Raw genomic sequence first — 16853 nt, 5'->3', positions numbered from 1 at the left:
TAATGGTCAGTTCCTCAGTAACTCATGATCAAATTTCAGAGGAGTAGTTACTGAGGAACTAATGAGGAACTAACTATTAGTTAATGGTCAGTTCCTCAGTAACTCATGATCAAATTTCAGAGGAGTAGTTACTGAGGAACTAAGCTACACAAAATTAGAGTAGTTACTGAGGAATTAATGAGGAACTAACTATTAGTTAATGGTCAGTTCTTCATTAACTCATGATCAAATTTCAGAGGAGTAGTTACTGAGGAACTAAGCTACACAAAATTAGAGTAGTTACTGAGGAACTAATGAGGAATGAATTATGAACTAATGAGTAGTTACTGAGGAACTAAGGTACATAAAATTAGAGTAGTTACTGAGGAACTAATGAGGAACTAACTATTAGTTAATGGTCAGTTCTTCAGTAACTCATGATCAAATTTCAGAGGAGTAGTTACTGAGGAACTAATGAGGAACTAACTATTAGTTAATGGTCAGTTCTTCAGTAACCCCTGATCAAACTTCAGAGGAGTAGTTACTGAGGAACTAATGAGGAACTAACTATTAGTTAATGGTCAGTTCCTCAGTAACTCATGATCAAATTTCAGAGGAGTAGTTACTGAGGAATTAATGAGGAACTAACTATTAGTTAATGGTCAGTTCCTCAGTAACTCATGATCAAATTTCAGAGGAGTAGTTACTGAGGAACTAAGCTACACAAAGTTAGAGTAGTTACTGAGGAACTAATGAGGAATGAATGATGAACTAATGAGTAGCTACTGAGGAACTAAGCTACACAAAATTAGAGTAGTTACTGAGGAACTAATGATGAACTAACTATTAGTTAATGGTCAGTTCCTCAGTAACTCATGATCAAATTTCAGAGGAGTAGTTACTGAGGAACTAAGCTACACAAAGTTAGAGTAGTTACTGAGGAACTAATGAGGAATGAATGATGAACTAATGAGTAGCTACTGAGGAACTAAGCTACACAAAATTAGAGTAGTTACTGAGGAACTAATGATGAACTAACTATTAGTTAATGGTCAGTTCCTCAGTAACCCCTGATCAAATTTCAGAGGAGTAGTTACTGAGGAACTAATGAGGAACTAACTATTAGTTAATGGTCAGTTCCTCAGTAACTCATGATCAAATTTCAGAGGAGTAGTTACTGAGGAACTAAGCTACACAAAATTAGAGTAGTTACTGAGGAATTAATGAGGAACGAATGATGAACTAATGAGTAGTTACTGAGGAACTAAGGTACACAAAATCAGAGTAGTTACTGTGGAACTAATGAGGAACTAACTATTAGTTAATGGTCAGTTCCTCAGTAACTCATGATCAAATTTCAGAGGAGTAGTTACTGAGGAACTAAGCTACACAAAATTAGAGTAGTTACTGAGGAACTAATGATGAACTAACTATTAGTTAATGGTCAGTTTTTCAGTAACCCCTGATCAAATTTCAGAGGAGTAGTTACTGAGGAACTAATGAGGAACTAACTATTAGTTAATGGTCAGTTCTTCAGTAACTCATGATCAAATTTCATAGAGGAGTTAATCACAAGTTAATGATTACTGAACTAGTTACTTCATCAGTACAGAATCATTACTCAATAACCTGTCCATTAGTTAACCTTTTTATGTCCTAAAGTAAAGTGACACATAATGAGTAGTCTTTCATTACATTATCATCATCTTTACAATTAGTTCCTTAACAAAAATAATCAGACAGCAGGATTCTTGAGAAGAGTTTTATTCATTATTTTCAGACCACATACACATTAATATGATCATCCATGTTATTCTGTACAAGGTGCTGACACACCAAACCAACATCAAAGAACTAGCGGCAACGAAAGCCAACTGTTGCATCGTCTACGTCGCCTCACGTCACCCTGTGTCAGTTGCATTTGAACACACTGCAAAGATTACATCCGACAAAACTGTTACTCATTTATTTTGGCACTGCCCCATTGTCAAAAGTCTCTGGAGTGATATTTGTAATTTTATTGCGAACAATATTGAAAAAGAATTTAAGCTGTTTTGGAGGGATGTCCTGTTTGGACTTTTTGACTTTAACAGAAATACCTCAAATATCTCATCTTACTTTTAGCAAGATTTCACATTCACAAATGTAAGTTTACACGTAGAAAACCTTCTTTTGTTGCTTTTGTTACATCGATTCCATTAAATTTTCCCTTAATCAAAAGGCAATCAAAACCATTAATATTTGTGATCATTTTAATATTTTCTTATAAACTCTTATCCCCCTGGCATATGTGATATATGACATATATGTGTAATGTTGAAGATCTGCATTCTATAAACATCCTGTTTTACATAAAGTTGTGAAAAAAAAAAAAGACTACATCCATCCGACGGCCAAGTAACACGTAAGTTCTGCACCTGCGTGAAAGGAAATAACGCAAAAAGGGAAACCAGAAGTCCGATGAATGCATAGATACAGTCGGCAATGACGGGAACGCCCACAAATGTCACATCCGGTTAGAGCCAAGGGGGAAAACAAACCGGTCTCTGCCATTAGCCACAATGCTGAAGAGTTACTGTGTGTTCTTTTGCACCGCAAATAAACAAAAAAAACACCAATTAAAGCTTTACATTTTACCAAATAATAAAACGGGACCACAAAGAAGGACAAAATTGCTTCAAAATTGCTTGCCCACAAGCAAAATGGGCAAGAGGTAAGTTTGAAATAATGAATTTACTGTGTTTTTACTAGGGATGCACCGAAATGAAAATTTGTGGCCGAAGCCAAAGCCGAATAATATTAAACGCTTGGCCGAATACCGAGTACTGAATACCGAATGCTGTTTTTTAGTTTTTCATTAGATTTTGCAGATGAACCCCCTCCAGATTAGTGTTGTCACGGTACCAAAATTGGGACCCACGGTACGATATCAGTGAAAGTATCACGGTTCTGAGTAGTATCACAATACCACAGCGAAAATGAGGCAGAAGTGCCTTTTGTCATTTATAAAAAGATAAATCACTTTTCTATTATAGGCTACATCAATGATATTTCAATGGAATAAATTACTTATTGACTTATTCATACTTCAAAAACAGCATCAATGAGTGATTAACATAGGGGGGATCAAAATAAAATAAATAAATAAAATAAGAATCAACCAGCCACCCTCCTCCCCTTCATAAGTAAAGAACAGTCCCTCAAGTGCGGTGAGGTTTGTGGACACAAAGAGAGAAATGTGAACGGCTTGTTTCTCCTCTGATATGCCACATACTGTGTGCCGCCACGGCTCAGCTGTTCAGGTACTTTTGGGCAGTCATGACAACAAGTTATTTACCTGGAGGCGGACTTCTACGTCGCCGGTAAGCCGTTATAATGCGCCGCCGTATTTGACAGGAATACGTATTCCTGTCCGTGTGACCCCTGTTCAACCCACAACCGACGAGATTCGCCATTTCGTTTCTGCTTCTGGTTGAAATCTGTACTCACACAGAGTGCTGAATGATTTATTTTGCCCGCACAAAACTATTTTTAGTTGCAAATGCGAGTGCGTTGACGGACGGAGTAAAATATCGGCACACTGCCGACATTTTAATCCGTCTGTCACCGCACGCTGTTTGATTGCGTTACCAAAACACGCTGCTATTATTCGGCCTTGCTTTTCATTTATTCCACCGAATACCGAATGTGTGTTTTTTTGCAATATTCGGCTGAATATATTCGGTTACCGAATATACGGTGCATCCCTAGTTTTTACCATATGCATGTTTTTTCTAAACTAGCATCAAAAGTGTTGTAAGTGATATAGTGATATCTATCTTATATACCTATATCTATATCGTTACCGTTTGCAGATCTGCCGACCATGTTTATTTGTTTTCGTATTTTTTTTACACTTCCGGTCAGGGGTCGCGTTAGTCAGTGATTTAAGTGGCTGCCGTTTTCACACTGCAGAGAAGAAGTCATTCATCTGCTTCATGTAGCATTGTTGACATAACGGCCTGGACACACCAGATGCGTTAGTGCCACGGAAGTCCTGCGAGTGTACTCGCACGCGCTTGACTGTCCACACAGGCAGCGGATTTCTCCTGCGCTCTCTGCACCAGTTAAACATTGACTCCACTCGTCTGTTCCCGTCAGTACTCGTTTTTTCATTTCAACAGGTCATTTTAAACATGGGTAAGTCCATATTTTAATCATTTTTATAACGTAATAAGTTAATTACAATTTGTCATTGCATGTCCATGTATTGAGCGTGTTGGATAAACACTGAATGAATAGGGCATATTGTTCTGACCATTTTATTTATGTAGTTATGTCTGTAGGCTCAGTGACACAAAATTAAAACTGTAATGAAGTGATTATGGTATTGTAAAATGTGTTCGGTTATGCACTGTTGTGTTATTTTAAATTATAAACATGGTATTTTCTCCTCACGTTCCTCAGTGCGTGCTGTTATTTTATTTTGAAAATTGGCCAGATTCTCTTGTCTTTTCTGTGTCCGACTTCCTGTTTGGTACGATCCGCTCTATCCAGCTTGACAGAAGCGCTCGCGGCTCACATGTAGACCAGACGCCGAACTGAAGCACTGCGGTGTGTGGATGTCTGTTCATCTTTTCGTTCATGTCCTTATTAATGCACACTTTATAACTTGCTTGTTGGATTTATTAAAAACGAACAAATGAAAACTAAATGTCTTTGGATATCTTTATTATCATTTAAAAATGGTCTGTATCATTCTGAAAGGTCAGCTTTTTTTTTAAAACCAACATGGCTCAGTTCAAACTTTTGTTTTAAAACAAAACTTCTCATCTCTTGTCTGACGGAAGCAGACGTCGCGCTAGACTTTTTTCCTTGTCGGTCATTTTGACTGACCGGATTTTTATGACCCTGTCGGTCAAAATGACCGACGAGGAAAAAAGTCTAGCGCGACGTCTGCTTCCGGTGTTCCGAGGGCAGCCCCTGTATTTGACATCACAACGCTATGAACTGTGGGTAATTTCCTTACCATAAGTCCGCATCAATGCTGACCTACGGTAAGGGGACTCACTGACTTGACGATTTGACAATGGGACAGCCCTCACACACTCACGCACTTCACATGAACGCGTCTCTAAGTAAGTGAGTCTGTAAGGGATCGGATTGGAATTGGGCCTATCTATGAGATCCACAAAGTTGCGCGGAGTGACACAGTAATACATCCTGTCAGCCGAGGGGTTTCCTATCTGTGCAGCTGAGCACAGCAGCACCTCCACGGACTAGTCCCGGTGTTTCCTCCACAACCTCCACTTCACTCAGCTTCACTCAGCTGCCTGATATACCCGCTGCTTCTTCCCACTTTAACCTGAATAACAAACCAGGGCTCAGTGCTCCGGTTGGATCCAAACAAAGAGCTGGGGTTAGCTCAGAGACTAGCGGAGGCTAACTGGCTGTGCTTCCCACCGGTCATGCTGCGGCTAACGCTCCACTAGCCACTCCCAGCTAGCTTCGGTTTGTTATTCAGGTTAAAGTGGGAAGAAGCAGTGGATCTGTCGGGCAGCTGACTGAAGTGGAGCCTGAGGAGGAAGCACCGGTTAGCCCCAGTTTCACTACAGGCAGATTCACTCACTATACAGGGGCGAGGGAATAAAACCTGAACAGCCAATCAGAGTGATCTCTCTCACCGACAAGCTTCGCCGCCGATTCAGCATGCTCAAAATTCTGTCCATTTCCATCTAAACAGCACTTCAAATTAAGTTGGCACTGAATTTGAGAAGGACAATTAACCACTGTTACATGTTAATTGGCCTCCATGCTGAAGATCCCCGCTTTGTGCACCATAACTTGAGTTTCCTCAAACTGCAGCCAACACACAGCACCTCAGCGGCCACACTGGCCCACTAGCACCAACTATTAGTTTCTTCAGGTTTTTTAACCACCACTCCTTGATGAGTGATTAGAAGCTGATGTACTCCATCACTCATCACCACAAGGAGGGGGAGGGGTGGAACTTAAGGAGACACACACACAAAATCAGACACAGGAACTAGGAACAAAGGGCGCACCCACCTTTCACCCCTAACAGGTGTTAGGGGTGAAAGGTGGGTGCATCTCCAACATGCAACAGTATCCCGGTTTCTTTCAGAGCACTCCAGCTAGCATATTTGGGTTTCACATAGGAATGGTGTTTACGTGCTCAAACACACAAATGTGATATTCTGAAAACCTGATCATTCACAGGTTATTCATATGTAAACGCTCTAATAGCTACAGGGCTGTTTTTTGTACACTTGGCAAGTTCTGGAGCTTAAGTCAGCCACTGACTCATCTTTAATACAACCTGGACCTTTTCTTCAAATTAAGTGCAGAAAGGGAGTGTGGTGACATCACTCAGTATGTTAACATGCACAGTCAAGTCAAGCAACAGTTATAGCACAACTAGGCCATTTAATTGGATTGCTGTCCTAGTCCCGGTTTACAAGGAGGGGCATTGATTCATTGACAGAAGTATGTCTGACTTTGCTATGATAGATGGCGATATGCCCCCTTTTAGCTTGTCAGTATTGGACCTCTGGTTGACCTAGTAGGTCACAGACCAAACAATTGACAAACAAGTTAGCTACGGTTAGCTAGCGCCAAACTTGTGCCATGGTGGACAACATTACAGCTCTGTACATTTTGTCTGTCTAAAAATGCATGGCTCTGGATGCAGATTTTGCCATTTGTTACTGGCCTCTTCTTCTGTCACACATTTAATGCTATTCAACTTCTGGGTCAAGGCCCAAGATGGAAACTGTGGAGCATACACAGAGCACCTAGGCCAGTTTGAGTCTAATTGACTGTATACATGCAGAAGTAGTTCAGCTCCCAATTGCAATATCTGGGTGTGTCAGTCCAACTTTGAGAAATTTAACTTATAATGATTTCAGTCAGACTAACATGTTTACATGTATTTCTAAAGTCCAGTTTAGTTGGACTAAGACAATAAATCAACTTTCTCTGATGTCATGTAAACGTACTGACTGAAAGGAATCCACTTAGTTAAGGTCTTTTCTCAACAAATGAAAAGAAATCATGCAATTCAAAAACCCAAGCTATCTATCTCTGAGCTTTCCACACTGAATCTGAAACTTTTGTATTTCGTAGTGCGTGATTTTTCTGCAGTTGTTTTGATATCTTTGGATGCCAAAAGCATACAAGCCAATAAAAATGACTTTTGCTCACACAATTAATAGATTTTCACACAACAATATGTATACTGAAAAATAGTATGGTCTTTGAAAATAAATTATAAAGACAACAGATATTTAGAAAAGAAAAAAACATCTGGGGAAGTAGCAGCTGAACTTACTTGTGATGGTAAGCATCTGACAAAATTGGCCTACGTTGTTGTCAAGGTAATGTACAACCAGTCATTTCCAAGTGCATTACCTGACCTTTTGCTGTGGACTTAATAGCTGTTAGGAATTATATGTAGTGGTTGTAAAAGGAACATGTAGCAGGACTTGCTGCCACTGTGAGCTCCCTTTGCACAAAGCGCAGGCACAAAAGTCTGCTCACAATGGCCTTTTATTATGACTGCTCACACACGCTTTAACACAAATACACTTTGAACTCTTCAGCTTGCGCCTCTTGTTGTGTCGGCTTATCCGGAGCACAAGGTCCAGTTGCTAAAAAACTTTCAGCACAGTTCAGCACACAGTATTCTCTGCAATACAGCAAACGAAGCCCAGCAGTCGGTGTGGATGTCTGCCCCTGGTGTGTGACAGTCATCTGAGGTCCAGCACACTACTGCATTTGGAGAGAGGATATGATTACACCAGGAGCACCAGATGTGCCAATCAACTCACCTGGCACCTGCTCTCATGAGTCATCCCCACACCTCTCTCTCCTACAGCTGAATGCCAGTCATGCTCACCTCCACAGTATACTATCAAACCTAACCATGTAGGATAAACAATAGTGTTCAGTTTTTATTATAATTATAGCTGCTGCGCAGCAATGGGTCAGGTCCGGGCATTTTTAGGCAGTTCTGAGCAACCTCTGTAACCTAAGACGGTCATCTACCACTCTGAGCTAATTGGCAAGTAGCAACTCAACAGTGGCTTCACAAATTGAGTAAGCCATTCACTGTTGTGTAGGAAAGCAGCCATCCGTGCATGGAAAGGCAGATTTGAAACCACTGTAAAAAATTCAGTTATTAAGACAAAAATCTGAAAATACACATATTGCATCTAGACAGCATGGAGATGTTGGTAATTTGTTTGTAACAATGATTGATTTGCTCCATAAGTGAAAAACTGATGTTTAAAATTGCCATTTTTACATTGACTCCAATTGTTCACATTAGAGCAAAATTCAAAATGCTGTCAAAAATTCAGTTTTTGAGATGAAATTCTGAAAGTATGATTTATTCGGAAGAAGAAAGAAGAAGAATACCTAGGATTAAAATAGTGTCCTGGCAGCTTAGCTGCCCAGACCCTAATTATTATTTTCACCTGCAATGGAAGCATATGAGTTCACTGCCTTTCCTTGAGAATTACATGGAGCCCTGGTATACGAGTGCATCTATGTTTCCAAGGTCCTGTGCTCCCCAGTTTAATATTCTGCAAACACACATCAGTCCTCGTATTATGTTCATGCCACATTCTTACCACTCTCTTATCCTCAAATAGCTTTTGTTTACTCTGCATATTAATACACGAGACCTACCACAGAAAGTGCCTCAAATGTTTATGTATTTATTTAAAATAAACTGTAACAATAAAATTGTCAAATAAAATTTTATGTGAATGTTTTAGACCCCATTTCAATTTCCTTTTTCCAAAGTTAAATCAGAGTCCTGCTCCAAGATGGGTACCCAAAAAGTTGTGTAACTAGTAAAAATGTGTGTGTGTGTGTGTGTGTGTGTGTGTATATATATATATATGTGTATATGTATATGTAGACAGTACAGGCCAAAAGTTTGGACACACCTTCTCATTCAATGCGTTTTCTTTATTTTCATGACTATTTACATTGTAGATTCTCACTGAAGGCATCAAAACTATGAATGAACACATGTGGAGTTATGTACTTAACAAAAAAAGGTGAAATAACTGAAAACATGTTTTATATTCTAGTTTCTTCAAAATAGCCACCCTTTGCTCTGATTACTGCTTTGCACACTCTTGGCATTCTCTCCATGAGCTTCAAGAGGTAGTCACCTGAAATGGTTTCCACTTCACAGGTGTGCCTTATCAGGGTTAATTAGTGGAATTTCTTGCTTTATCAATGGGGTTGGGACCATCAGTTGTGTTGTGCAGAAGTCAGGTTAATACACAGCCGACAGCCCTATTGGACAACTGTTAAAATTCATATTATGGCAAGAACCAATCAGCTAACTAAAGAAAAACGAGTGGCCATCATTACTTTAAGAAATGAAGGTCAGTCAGTCCGGAAAATTGCAAAAACTTTAAATGTGTCCCCAAGTGGAGTCGCAAAAACCATCAAGCGCTACAACGAAACTGGCACACATGAGGACCGACCCAGGAAAGGAAGACCAAGAGTCACCTCTGCTTCTGAGGATAAGTTCATCTGAGTCACCAGCCTCAGAAATCGCAAGTTAACAGCAGCTCAGATCAGAGACCAGATGAATGCCACACAGAGTTCTAGCAGCAGACCCATCTCTAGAACAACTGTTAAGAGGAGACTGCGCCAATCAGGCCTTCATGGTCAAATAGCTGCTAGGAAACCACTGCTAAGGAGAGGCAACAAGCAGAAGAGATTTGTTTGGGCCAAGAAACACAAGGAATGGACATTAGACCAGTGGAAATCTGTGCTTTGGTCTGATGAGTCCAAATTTGAGATCTTTGGTTCCAACCGCCGTGTCTTTGTGAGACGCAGAAAAGGTGAACGGATGGATTCCACATGCCTGGTTCCCACTGTGAAGCATGGAGGAGGAGGTGTGATGGTGTGGGGGTGTTTTGCTGGTGACACTGTTGGGGATTTATTCAAAATTGAAGGCACACTGAACCAGCATGGCTACCACAGCATCCTGCAGCGACATGCCATCCCATCCGCTTTGCGTTTAGTTGGACCATCATTTATTTTTCAACAGGACAATGACCCCAAACACACCTCCAGGCTGTGTAAGGGCTATTTGACCAAGAAGGAGAGTGATGGAGTGCTGCGGCAGATGACCTGGCCTCCACAGTCACCGGACCTGAACCCAGTCCAGATGGTTTGGGGTGAGCTGGACCGCAGAGTGAAGGCAAAGGGGCCAACAAGTGCTAAACACCTCTGGGAACTCCTTCAAGACTGTTGGAAAACCATTTCAGGTGACTACCTCTTGAAGCTCATGGAGAGAATGCCAAGAGTATGCAAAGCAGTAATCAGAGCAAAGGGTGGCTATTTTGAATAAACTAGAATATAAAACATGTTTTCAGTTATTTCACCTTTTTTTGTTAAGTACATAACTCCACATGTGTTCATTCATAGTTTTGATGCCTTCAGTGAGAATCTACAATGTAAATAGTCATGAAAATAAAGAAAACGCATTGAATGAGAAGGTGTGTCCAAACTTTTGGCCTGTACTGTATAGTTCACAGGTACACGCACAGGTAAAAATGAACTACAGGTGGGTGGGCAGCAGGTAAGAACAAAAACCTTTTTTTTTAATCTTCAGAATAACAGAAATGAAAAAGATGTGCAGTATATGTTTAATATTTTGACATCTAAATTACTATTATCAAGCCACAATTCATTGTCATGAAGTGCTGTTTCCTGCTGTAGAGTGAGTGACTAACTGACAGCTACTTGACAGAGAGAGTAAACTAGCTTGACACGGCCAACCACAAGTATGACGCTGAATGTATTAAACTGTGTGGAACTTGAACTAATGACTGAGGACAAATCCGGACCCTGTTGCTGAACCAGTTGGGAACCACTGTTTGAGATAATTTGGCTAAAGTGTTTGCTTGTTTATGTGGTGAGGAAGGAAGCAGTGGTTCCAGCACTAGGACCCAGGGGAGCGCCAGAGTCTACAGATAGGGGCTGACATCTCACCTGGCCATCTCTTCCTTTCTTCCACCTGAGAGACATCACCTGAGGCTTGCCTTTGTTTAGTGATGGCTTGATTTGGTGGGCTACTTTAAAAATATCTTAGACAATGACTTGACTAATTTGTTACTTACTTGTAACTGAGTTTATACTGGTTTCTATGTGTAGTGAGGGACTATAACTTGGAGTAACTGCTCAGGCCCACCAGCCAAGACACAAGGTATGTTTCAGCATGATATTGACTTTTTCATTTTCATTAATCTGTGCCCTTTGTCATTTAAGGTGCAGACACACCAAACCGACATCAAAGAACTAGCAGCGACGAAAGCCAACTGTTGTGTCGTCTATGTCACCTCACGCTGCCCTGTGTCAGTTGCATTTGAACACACTACACGGACTACATCCGATGGCCAAGTGGCACGTACTTTCTGCGCCTGCGTGAGAGAGAGCGGAGTGAGAGAGTGATACATCCTGTCAGCCGAGAGGTTTCCTATCTGTGCAGCCGAGCACCGCAGCACCTCCACGGACTATTACTTTCAGACGGTCCCGGTGTTTCCTCCGCAGGCTCCCCTTCACTCAGCTTCGCTCAGCTGCCTGATAAACCCGCTGCTTCTTCCCACTTTAACCTGAATAACAAACCAGGTCTCGGTGCTCCGGTTGGATCCAAACGGAGAGCCGGGGCTAGCTGTGTGGCTAGCGGAGGCTAACTGGCTGTGCGTCCCTCTGTCATGCTGCGGCTAGCCGCTCCCAGCTAGCGGAGGCTAACTGGCTGGGCTTCCCTCCAGTCATGCTGCAGCTAACGCTCTGCTAGCCGCTCCCAGCTAGCTCCGGATTGTTATTTAGGTTAAAGTGGGAAGAAGCAGCAGATCTGTCGGGTAGCTGACTGAAGTGGAGCCTGAGGAGGAAGCACTGTTAGAAGGTTACTTTGTAACACGTTATACCCAACTCTGGTCAGGGCCTTTAGATTCCAGTCACATTCACTGTGTTCCAAGCCAACAAAGTAGGAGGTAGGAGTTAATTTATTTCACCTGGCATTTTGTGAAAAGTGTTTTTTAATTTTTATTTAAATTTTCACTAGAAAAGCATTAAAACAAAAATTCCATTTAATTGGTTGGCTACAATGATATCTATCCTGTCTGAAGTATAAGTGGATGTCTGGCCTAGAGCACCAAAATCCACTTGACCTCTTTGTAGACCAAGTATGTAGTTGCTGTATGTGAACCGTATTATTAAATCATGCATGAATTATGACTAGATATATGACAAGATATTTTTCCTAAGAGTTTTTATTTTAAGTTTTTCACATGTGCACTTGTGAAAAGTGTGCATTTGAGTTTTCAGGTGAAAATCTTTTTAACAGTATTACTCCTTTCATGCTACTTGATGTTAACAAATTTTATTTACCTGCAAGAGTCTCCTGTTATACAAGGACTGGCAAGATGATCCCTTTGGCCATCTTGGTTGTGAGAAGTAGCCTATTTGTTGCACTTGCAACACCTGGCCAGTGGGTGGCAGTGTAAGGCATGATGCAATGGGCTCCAGTGTAGTGGCTTATATACAACTATAGCATCAAAACCTATGCATATACAAGAAAATGGCGTTTTAATAGTTGTCCACTGCTTCCTTCATGTCTGAGATTCTGAGAATCACTCAGCTATCACTGAAATGACATATACTGCCGCTATATAATCTTTGGAAGTTATTGTTGCTTGAGTGGCAGTCAGAGTATTTTAAACCACTTTGGGCCCTTTGTTGCATTCAATCTGCAGTGGTCACTGGAAACCCTGAAAATTATTGTCAATTTACCTCAGTGCAAGAGGCTGAATTGCTCATTGCCCAGAACTGAAAGCCATTCAGCGTTTGAAATAGCTAGGAGGGAAAATTCTATGGCATTTTTGAGAATTCTGCCTATATCATAAGTCAGCTGTGACGTTAGGGAAGCATTCTCTAAAGGGTTTAGGCACAATGAAGCAAACTAGTGTTTTGGAGGTCAGTGAAAAGTTCAGCACTCACCCGATGTTACTGAGGTCACATGAACCTTTTTAGCTCTAGTGATGTCACAGCTATAAGGGCTGAAAGGGTCATTATACCCTTATCAATAATGTTTTTTCTTTGTTGTGACACCTCTTTTTATACATCTGCTCACATCATTTATATGTAAAATCATTACTTTTCTCAACCTTTTCCAGTGGAGGGAGAAACACATGCTTTGATACATTTAAAATAAATGGTTGCACTCACTGTCCAGTCCATTACAAAACATTGCCATAACAAGGCAACCTCCTACTGTAGTTTCATTTCTAGGAATGGCTCAAAGCTGCACTGTGTGGACAGTTCTTCACTTTAAAAGCAAACAGACACACGAAATGTCCGCACCGATGATTTATGCAGAATCACAGCGGGTGATTCTGCTGAGATGAGAAGCACAACTGACTTTCGCAGTGGTGGTTATATTTATCGAGGCCTGTGGAGGTGACTGTTTGTGTGTGAGAGACACATTTTTGATGTGACTCAGAGACACCGTTATCACTGTGTCTGACAGTAACAGTGCAAACCTTCTGTATGAGTTACACTGTAGCAAGCAGGAATTTGCAATAGCTGCAACCTCCATGTCAAGTTTAGCCACCTAGGGCTAAAACTCTGGCTGTCAAAGGGTGGGGACACTCTTTTGTGTACCAACCGACAAACCAAAAAAGCTTTCTTTTTAAATGTAAATTATAAAGTACAGCTGTTAACAAGCAAACTCATGTTCATGGTGGCACAGTGCACGACTTAGCAAATCACTCACCAATTATTTTTCCAGTTATTTTAATGTTGCATGAAGCCATTCAATGTTTGCAAAGGATTTTATAGCCACGGAGACTGAAAAACACAAGTTTGCTAGCACGGTGGAGTTATTTGGATTGATGCAGGGAACCTCACTTTCCTTTTTACCTGAGCTACAAACACACATCTCCGGCCACTGCCTCTTCTTCTTCCTCTGCCAGCTTCTCTCCTACTTTCTGTCCTTGCCCACGAGCACCATGTGTGACTTTGCTCAGAGGACAGCGAACAGCAGCTTCAGAGACCCCAGCACCGGGGGTCTCAGTGTGCTGGTGGCCAGCGGCAGCTCTTAGTCTAACCAGCAAAAGTAAATTGCTGGTCCGCAGGCTAAGGAGGGGGGCGGAGTGAAGATTGTCCCTCGCTGCGGGGAGAGGAGAGAGGGCTTCCCCGGAGGTCAGGCCTCTTTACCCGGTCCCTCTCCTCCACACTTAGACTTATTTTCATTGTGCCGATGGTGGCTTTGAAAACCGCCCCTGTGTCACATGGGCAGAAGGGAAGGCAGCCGGAGCCCAGCCGGTCCCCTTCTCCACACTTTGACTCATTTTATCCTACTTGGTTCTATTTCTCCCTCTCTGGGAGCCTGGGCTCACCGCGCAGCAGCCCACCGCATTCATCCACCCCTCCCTCCCTTGCGGCCCCGCACATATACCCCCGAGGCTTGGCTCTCTTTCACCACGCAGTGGCCCTCCGCATCCCTCCCTTGCCGCCCCGCACATATACTCCCGAGCCTCGGCGCCTCTCCTTGACCAACTAACCTAAATACTATAAACACACTACTAACTGTAAACCTACACTAAAATACACTATGCTAACAATACAATTCGACAAATTACTAGCTATTCTCTCTGCTCTACTACTCTCTCTGCTCTGATCCAACCTACTCGCTATCAGTTTGATAACTGCGCTGCGGACAGAATGGTTTTATAGTAAGGGGAGGAGTAAAGGGAGGAGGGCAGGTTTTAGCGTGGACGGTTAGTGACGTCATTCACCCCGAAAAAGAGTCATTCGCCCCCAATGTAATGTAATGTAAATTCAAATGTAGTAACCAGGTTTCAAGCTGTAGAGGGCACTCCATACCACATTTTTAAAATAAAATGTAGATTTTCAACAGTTTGCACTAAACTGCAGGATCAGTCAGTAACACTACTATACTACCAGAAACAATGATTATCAGCTGAAAAAAATGGTTTTAGGGTTTAGTTACTCTTTAAGCCTGTCAAAAACTGCTGGTGAAATGACAGCTTGTAAGTGTGTAGAAATCTTTTGTAGTTGTAGAAAAAAAGTGTCTTAATTAATTTTTTACACATCCTGTCACCTTGATCAAATTTCTGATACATGAATTAGCCTAACTGGATAAGTTAAAAAGATAAATTTTGTCGACTAAAACTATGAGGGATGAAATTGAATGAAATGTGACTAAAACTTTTTTTGTATCAAGAATAAGACCAAATCATAAATAGCTGTCAAAATCAACACTGCCCCCAACACAGACAGACACTTATTTTGTGGGAAATTTTGACCTTGGATACACTACTTTGCAAAGTTGGTATGAAATAATTAACTTGCTACAGCAGACCTCACATTCTTTCCCCTGGAATTACATGTGTTCACCTGTGTACAGTATTCATTGAGACTGTGGGTTCTGCCACATTGCTATTTTGGTAAGCTGGCTCTCCTGTTACTAGTGTTGTTGCCTTGCATGTCCATGAGATGCATGTGTGTTTGGGATTTGAGTTTGATTGTTAACAGTCTTTCACCAGAATCATAGACTCCACCTTTTATAATTGTGCCCCCCTTCTTTAAAACTGTGCCCAGTCTGGCAGCTTTTTAACTCGCCCCTACTTGAGTGAGATTACTACTAAGTAATTTTCTCAGAAGCCTTTGCTCCTCACCACACACAAACCGACTTTGACATGTGAAATTAGTGGAGTGGTCTTTTAACACAGGATTTGACTATGCCACTGGCTGTGCTGTTATTGCGTATAATCCAATGAGATTTTGCTAAAATTATGCTAAGCAGCCATTACATCTGAACTGACAAAGCTAAGAGCATCAGCTTCAGAATCCAAACTTCTTCAACAAGAATTCCAAAGAAAAAATAAATAAATAAACTACCAGTAACTGTTTGATGGATAGGGTCTCTTTGGGAAGTCTATGCAGTACCACCACATCTATGAGAGCTCAGCACAAGCTATGTCACTAATACCATAGACAACATGGATTTTTGGGATTATCGCTTTAAGCGGAGCAGTATGTCTTTTAGGAAATGGCCCATTTGATCCAAGCAAGTCCATCTGTGGTGGTATAACAGTATAACACCACATGATATGGTAAATAAATAGTAAAGGAATGTAGTACTGTATAAATAGTATGGGATGTAAGTGTAATGTGAAGTGAGATGTAGTAGTAGTACAACAATAAACAGTACAGTACAGCAGTATAGGTGTTTATATTATAATTACCAATGGTCTATAATTACAAAAAGGTAATATGAGTATATCATAGTAATATGACAATAATATTAACCCGATAAGGCCATCCTGATGATATGAGCTCAACATTTTGTTAAGATCTCTGTATCAGTCTGGGCCCACCCCAAAGCTTTCAGTGGCTGGGAATTCTCGTCTTGACAGACAAACTCCTTCAGTCAATCAATGGCAATGAATGTTGGATTTGTATTATCTAGCGGCACATTTAGCAACTTATTCACACCATCAGGGTAAAAGCAAGAAAGGTATTCAAATACATGTCATTCCAGTGCATGCTGCACAGAATAAACACAATCTCTACTCTACTCTGCTGAGTTTCTCCCACAGCAGCAGTACTGTGCAGGTACTGATTGGACCTGGGGCAGATGGAGGGCGAGTGGTGGGGAGGACGTTGCTGAATGTCCGTTGTGACAGAGCCTTCATTGAGAACTTTGGACAGACAGACAACAGAATGGTTAAGTTGGTTCTGAAAGTCACACAATAACACAAATTATCCCGATCGAGAGGCAGCAGAAGACCAGAGGCTCATTGTGTTCTGTTGAG

The sequence above is a fragment of the Epinephelus lanceolatus genome, chromosome 9 (genome assembly GCF_041903045.1).
Source record: "Epinephelus lanceolatus isolate andai-2023 chromosome 9, ASM4190304v1, whole genome shotgun sequence".
Lineage (NCBI taxonomy): Eukaryota > Metazoa > Chordata > Actinopteri > Perciformes > Serranidae > Epinephelus > Epinephelus lanceolatus.
Note: the sequence above shows the minus strand (reverse complement) of the source record.